Here is a 7,694-nt window from a genome sequence, read left to right as displayed (position 1 = left end):
AGAGTCTCAACCTTTTTGGGACCATGAACCCCTTTAAGAAGTCTGATGCAAACTGTGGATCTTTTCTCAGAATAATGTTTTTATATGCACAAAATACCTAAAATATAAAAAGAACCCAATTTTATTGAAATAGTTAATAAAACCACCACAGCATGCAGCATCTTGATGTTGGACTTCCATTCCCAGACCAGAGATTGAACCCAGGCTCCAACAGTGAAAGCACAGGATTCCTAACAAGTAGGCCACCAGGGAACGCCAATGTACTACTTTATAAACACACTTATCATGGCTCAGGGGAACCGGATCTGACTAGAATTCATGAGGACACAGGTTCGATTCCTGATTTTGGGGATCCAGAGTTGCCATGACCTGTGGAGTTGGTCGCAGACACCACTCTGATTTGTCATGGCTGTGGCTGTGGTGTAGGCTAGCGGCTATAGCTTGGATCCAACCCCTAGCCTGGGAACTTCCATATGCCTCGGGGTGGCCCTAAAAAGACAAAATAAATAAATAAACATACTTATTAACAAGATGCATAAATGAAAATTGAAAGTATTTACAACAACTATAATGTAATATGAAAACATCTGTGGTTTCTATTGGCAGTGAGGGCACAGGTCCTGCCAATCCTACTGGGGTCTGTAGCCTGCATTGAGAATGGAAGGTAACAGTGCTCCCTTTGGCAGCACATATACTAAAATTGGAACAATGATGCAGAGATTAGCATGGCCCCTGTGCAAGGATGACGCACAAATTTGTGAAGTGTTCCATATTTTTATTTATTTATTTTTGTCTTTTTGTCTTTTCTAGGGCCGCTCCTGCGACATATGGAGGTTCCCAGGCTAGGGGGTCGAATTGGAGCTGTAGCCGCCGGCCTACGCCAGAGCCACAGCAATGAGGGATCCGAGCCGCATCTGCAACCTACACCACAGCTCAGGGCAACGCTGGATCGAACGCGCAACCTCATGGTTCCTAGTTGGATTCGTTAATCACTGCGCCACGACCGGAACTCCCGTTCCATATTTTTAGTAGATGCAGGCTATTTGGAATGGATAGGCAATGAGATCCTGCGTGTAGCACTGGGAACTATATCTAGTCACTTATGATGGAGCATGATAATGTGAGAAAAAAGAATCTATACATGTATTTGTAACTGGGTCACCATGCTGTACAGTAGAAAATTGACAGAACACTAAACGAGGTATAATGAAAAAAAATTATATATTAAAAAAAAAGAATGGAAGGTAACAGACTCATAGAACAGATTCATAAGCAGAGAACAGACTCGTGATTGCCAAGGGTAAGGGGGGTGGTTGGGGGAGGGTTGGATTGTGAGGTTGGGACTAGCAGATGCAAACCATTATATATAGGATAGATAAACAACAAGGTCCTACTGTACAGCATAGGGAACTATATTCAATATCCTGTAATAATCCGTAATAGAAAAGAATGGCTTTTAAAGAATGTAAGGGAAGACTTTGTTTCAGTTACTTTTTAAAAAATATATAAATTCTGGAGTTCCCATTAAGGTGCAGCGGAAAGGAATCCAACTAGGAACCATGAGGTTGCGGGTTTGATCCCTGGCCTCGCTCAGTGGGTTAAGGATCTGGCATTCCCCTGAACTGTGGTGTAAGTCGCAGACATGCCTTGGATCTAACCGGCAGCTGTAACTCGGATTAGACCCCTAGCCTGGGAACTTCCATATGCCACGGGTGCAGCCCTAAAAAGAAAATATATACATATATATATACACACACACACATAGACACATATATATTATATATAAATATATAATTCTATTGTTTTTACCTGTTATTTTTACCAATCCAGGTTCACAGACCTCCCCACTCTTACCCACCACCCCTAGGATAAGAGAACTCCCTGCCTGTTATCTGGGGAACTTCTTCACCTCCAAAGTTGCAACCACAGCCTGTCGGCAGTAGAGGGCGCCAACAGCAAGGCGCTCCCTCTGCTTGTTGGGAAAAGAATCAGGTAGAACCTGCTGAATTTGCTGAGTATCCAAGCTTTGAGTAAAGACTTTCGGTGACTGTGAATGCCATTATCAGTAAAGCTAAGGATGCTTTTATCAAAACAATTGGTTATACGTTGAGTTAGGAGTTTGGAGGGATTCTGTTCACACACCCACCCCAACTCTGTCAGGCAAGAGGGTTCATCATGTCGGGTCACTGCTCACCTGTTTCTTCTTTCCTCTTATTGCTTACCCCTATCACCAGTGTCGACTGTTTTTTATTTCTCACTGCAAATTCTGGGTTCCGTCCACACCTCCCTTTGAGCTTGATAATGAGTAAGCACAGAACAACTGGATATCTTTCTGACACTCTGGGAGGCCGGTTTGTGAGCAGTGCTGGGAGTGTTTCAGTGACCCAGGAGACAGATGATGGTTGCAGTAGTGTTGTGTAGCGAGGCCATTTGGGCAAGTGGATTGAACAGCCAGGAGCTTGCTGGTACCGTTTCTTGAGAAGTAAAACTTGCCGATGTAGTTGATTGGGGAAATGGAGGGGTGGAGCTGTAACTTGTGCACCTGAGAATGCCTAAGTGGAAATGACAGCAGAAGCCAGGTGAGAGATCTGGGCTGGAGATAAAATCAAGAGGTATTGATCATATTTGCACCCATGACAGTGGATGAAGTCACTTAGGGAAAGAGTGGACTGAGAAGAGCAGGGTGCCCACAACCTGCCGAATTTCAACATTTACAGCAAATTGGAGGAAGAGGAGGAGAGTCAGGTACTGAGGATCAGGAGATGCAACATCATATTTTAGTTCAGTGTTTTGATTCTTCAGGGAACTGAAAAAATGGCAACAGAAAAGTACTCATGGCTTTAGCCACATGGAGGTCACTGGCAACAATAGTGAAATCTATGTTGGGAGATTCATTCCTTATCCAACAGGATACTGCTGCCTGAAACTGGATTAGGATAGTATGGAGCAAACCCACTTCTGAGTATATACCCAAAGAACTATAATCAGTAACTATACCCCCAAGTTCAGTGCAGCATTGTTTACAATGGTTAGGATAACATAAACAACCCAAGTTATCTGTCAACAGATGAACAGATTAAAAAAATGGATGAAGAAAGTGTGATATATCTGTAGGTATAGATATGCAATGGAAAACTACTCAATCTTAAAAAAGAAGGAAATTCTGCCATTTGCAACAACATGGGTGAACCTGGAGTACATTATGCCAATGAAATAAGCTAGAAACAGAAAGATAAGTACTGCACAATCTCAATCACATGTAGAATTTGTAGTCAACCTCATAATAACAGAGAGTAGAATGGTGGTTACCTAGGGCAGGGAGGAGGGGAGATGGGAGCTTTTGGTTAAAGGGTATAAACTTTCAGTTATAAGATGAATTTAAGTTCCTGAGACCTAATGTACAGTGGTTTCTATGGTTAACAGTTATAATATTATAAACTTGAAAGGTATTAAGAGAGTAGATCTGAATAGGGAAGAACAAATCTGACTCCATATTAGATCTGTTCATTTTATTTTAACCTTACTTTAAATCTTTGTGCTTTGTTTCCTGTGCTTAGTCATGCTCTGTACCTTTTGTAACAGAATGTTGCCTATAGCTTGAAATGTGCAGGATAGTCTGCCCATGACCTGACCTCAACAAAGAGTTACAAGATCATGACCATAACCTGACCTATGTGGACAGCTACAAGGACAAAGGATCTGAAATTTGCAACAGCTAGTCATGCCTGCCACCACCACCACCCCACCTTTAAAAGTGTTTTGTTGAAATCCTCTCAGGGAGTTCCAGGCTTTTTTGGGCACTGGCTTAGCTCTCCGTGCATGGCCCTGCAATAAACCATCTGCTCCAAAGTCCTACATTTTCTGTCTTGTTTGGCCTTGCTGTGCATGGGGCACTCAGACTTGTGTTTGGTAACAGTCGTGTTATTAAAACTCGAAATACTTAGCCGAGGCACACCAGGCTGTGACACATACACATTGGTTGAAGAGCAGACAGCTGTACACAGTTATAAAAATCATGCAGCAATCGCTACACTAAAATTTCACACAGGAGTTCCTGTCCTAGCTCAGCGGTAACCAACCAGACTAGGATCCACGAGGATGCAGGCCAGAGCCCCGGCCTCGCTCAATGGGTTAAAGATCTGGCATTTCGGTGAGCTGTGGTGTAGGTGGCAGCTGCGGCTCAGATCCCAAGTTGCTGTGGCTGTGGCACAGGTAGGTAGCTACAGCTTGGATTTGACCCCTAGCCATATGGCTCAGGTGCAGCCCTAGAAAGACACACACACACATACATAATTCACGCGAACACCAAGAATAAAGCTACTGGATGCAGCAGTAGTCCTGGTATATTCAACTCTAGAACTGGTTACCTTCCACTCTTCGGATGTCCCATTCAAAATTAGGGCCCCAGAGACAGAAACCAAGTTACTTTGCTCTTCTAGAATTTGAGCCAACCACTCTAATATGGTTTGGGAAGATTTATTGACATAAAAATCTAAGTTTAAAAAAAACACGATTCAGGAGTTCCCGTCCTGGTGCAGTGGTTAACGAATCCGACTAGGAACCATGAGGTTGAGGGTTCCATCCCTGGCCTCGCTCAGTGGGTTAAGGATCTGGCGCTGCCGAGAGCTGTGGTGTAGGTTGCTGACGCGGCTCGGATCCTGCGTTGCTGTGGCTGTGGTGTAGGCCAGCAGCTACAGCTCAGATCGGACCCCTAGCCTGGGAACCTCCATATGCCGCCGGTGCGATCCTGGAAAAACAAAGAGGGGGAAAAAAAAAAAAAAAAAAAACACGATTCAAGGCATAACTCTGACTTTGCTGAAATTGAGCTCCGGAAGTTGAGCAGTTTGCACAATGATGGAAATGTAGGAGCCGTCCCAGCTCTTCGAAGAAAGCAATGACGCACAGATGGACATGATGCCTGGCAAAAGGGACTTTCCCCAAGAGGTGGGGGTGGGCAGCGGGAACTAGGAGCCATCTCGGAACCCACGCATCTGAGCCTCACCACAGCCAGATTTAAGAAGACAATCAAAGAGGTGGCGATCCAGTCAAGAGCAGGGATGTTAACCTGCCCAGCTCTGGGGAAGCAGCCAGGCCAGATTTCCAATCCTGACTTTGAGAAGGATGCTGGGACAGGGGGGTGGGGGCGGGAGGGTCCGGGTAGGGCGAGGAATTTGATGACTGGGAGGATGACTACGACTCCCTGGAAGAGGAGGAACAGCTGAGTTGTGCATCTTAGAGTACCAGCAGCCCTTGGGAAAGCTAACAAGATGTTTCTGAGAACCTCCAGAGAAAGAAAAGCAGCTCTAGATGGCAAATTTCAGATCCATGATGAGAAACCTTGTTTGATCAGTTGGCTTTTATCGAAGAGCCCTTTCTCCACTTAGTGATTGTCAAGAGTCTGATCAAAGAACTCTGCTGTGATTACATTATGGATAGCCACGTAGTTAAATGATGCCACCAAAAGAGGAGGAAATTGAGGAAAGACCCAGCATTCCACTCTCTTGGGATCATTAAAAAATAAATAAATAATTGTTTTTTCAGAATAGAATATGCCAGGGACTGCACAGTTATGAAAAAGGAAGAAAAATTTTGCAAGAAAAGGAGTGTAGTACTGTTGAAACCTATTTTCAATGAATGTCCTGAGGTCGTAACTTGCTGGCCTAGTGGGTTAATGATCTGGCATAGTCACTGTTGTGACTCAAGTTTAATCTCTGTCCCAGGAAATACACCAAAAAGTAAATAAATCAGTGAAAGAATGTCCTGAAACACCTATGGCTTGACTTTTTCATTGATTCAGATTATTTTCCTTGCATTAGGGAAAATATTTTTCATATTTCACTGTAAGGGATGGTTTTGCAAGAGTAAATCATGGCCAAGACAAACTACCAGCAGGAGGGCCCACTGTATAGTTGTATGACAAAAAGTAACTAATTTGGACAAAATCAATTAAGGACACAAGACGTCCAGTTATTTGGACTGAAAGTATATTGAGAAAACTTTCAAGTGGTTTATTGAAGCAGTGGTTATCAAAGGCTAAATTTGTAGTGTGAGATAAATTGAGTAGTCTTCAGTCTCCCAAAGAATAATCAAGTCCCCAAAGAAATACATATGGTGTGTGCTGTTATCTTAAAATGTGTTTCCAAGTACCTAAGGAACTTCCCTTTGCGGCTTAGAGGTAACAAGCCTGACTAGTATCCATGAGGATTCGGGTTTGATGCTGGGCTTTACTCAGTTGTTTAAGGATCCACGGTTGCTGTGAGCCGTGGTGTAGGTCACAGATGTGGCTGGGATCCAGCGTTGCTGTGTCTGCCAATAGGTCAGCAGCTGTAGCTTCGATTCGACCAGTAGCCTGGGAACTTTCACATGCCTCTGGTGCAGCCTTAAAAAGCAAAAAAAAAAAAAAAAAAAAGCATCTGAGATTTTGTTTGTATTTGTAGTACCTTGATCATAGAAAGCTGCTATGATCTATGATTTAAGGAAACTGGTTAATTCAGCAGTAAAAAATCCCCCCTTGCAGTAGCTGGATAAAGGTTGCATCTGCAGCCTGGATTTCATCCCTGGACAAGGAATTTCAAATGCTGAGGTCGCAGACATAAAAACAGAAAAAAAGAAAAACAAAAAAGAAACAAAGAAACATGAGAGGAGTTTCCTTGTGGCTCAGCGGATTAAAGATCTGGCCTTGTCACTGCTATTGCATAAATTCGATCTCTGGCCATGGGCCAGGCAAAAAAAAAAAAAAAAAAAAGTGAAAGTGCAAGGTTAAAAAAAAAAATTTTTGCAAACATCCTCATACCTACCTGCTCAGGGAGTTCCACGGTGGTGCAACAGGATTGGGCAGGGTCATGCTAGTGCTGGGATACAGGCTAATGATGCAGCGTTGCTTCGGCTTAAGTCGCGACTGTGGCTAGGATCTGATCCCTGGCCCTGAAACTTCATATGCCACGTGAGGGTGGCTGAAAAAAAAAAAAATAATAACAATAAATAAAAATAGCGTGCTCAGAAATCCAGCTCAATATCTGAAGTTATCCTATCTCCTCCTGTAATTAAACTTGTTATTGGTTATGCACCAGCATTCATGATAATTTTTTAAGCTTAATTAAAAATCTATATCTATAGCAAGATCACAAGTCTATAGCATAGACTCACTGGTGTAGGTAAATATCAACAGAAAACTAAAAGAGATTAGTTCATAAAATATTGATAGTTATCTGAGTTTAGGGCTTGTGGGTTAATTTTTTTTCTTTTGGGTTTTTTTTTTTAAGAAATTGATTTTTTTAATGAAGGGGGGCCCTTTGTCTCCGCACAGTGTGCAATTCGTCATGTTTTGTCAATATTAGATACTTCGAGCTGGAACACTTGTTTCAAATGTGGAAACCCTTTCAAGTGTGTGAAACCTCAGCAACAGTGCGTCATAGTTGGAGGCCTCTGAGATTGCGGCCAACGCGGTCACTAAACAGCCACCTCTGAATGTGTGTTATTGCCCCAAAATATTATAGGTTAAACAAAACAAATGAAAGAAGGAAAAAGAAAGGGAGAAAAAGAAAGAGAGAGAGAGAGAAAGGAAAGAAGAAAGAGAGAGAGAAAGAAAGAGAGAGAGAGAGAGAGAAAGGAAAAAAAGAGGGAGGGAAGAAGGAAAAGAGGGAGGGAGGAAGGAAAAGAATTGGGAGAGGTAGTGCAGGGTTTCCCCCTCCTTT

The 7,694-nt window shown here is 42.9% G+C and overlaps 1 non-coding gene and 1 pseudogene across 1 annotated transcript; both read left to right on the top strand.

Annotated features, from left to right (window-relative positions):
• The first annotated feature begins 670 nt into the window (after positions 1-670).
• LOC125126647 (U6 spliceosomal RNA) lies at positions 671-777 on the top strand. Its single transcript, XR_007134742.1, has one exon. It is a non-coding gene; the product is annotated as a U6 spliceosomal RNA (small nuclear RNA).
• Positions 778-4,851: 4,074 nt separating this feature from the next.
• Positions 4,852-5,452, top strand: LOC125124590 (EP300-interacting inhibitor of differentiation 1-like; annotated as a pseudogene).
• Positions 5,453-7,694: the final 2,242 nt, after the last annotated feature.

The sequence above is a fragment of the Phacochoerus africanus genome, chromosome 4 (genome assembly GCF_016906955.1).
Source record: "Phacochoerus africanus isolate WHEZ1 chromosome 4, ROS_Pafr_v1, whole genome shotgun sequence".
NCBI lineage: Eukaryota > Metazoa > Chordata > Mammalia > Artiodactyla > Suidae > Phacochoerus > Phacochoerus africanus.
This window is presented reverse-complemented; position numbering and strand designations above follow the sequence as displayed.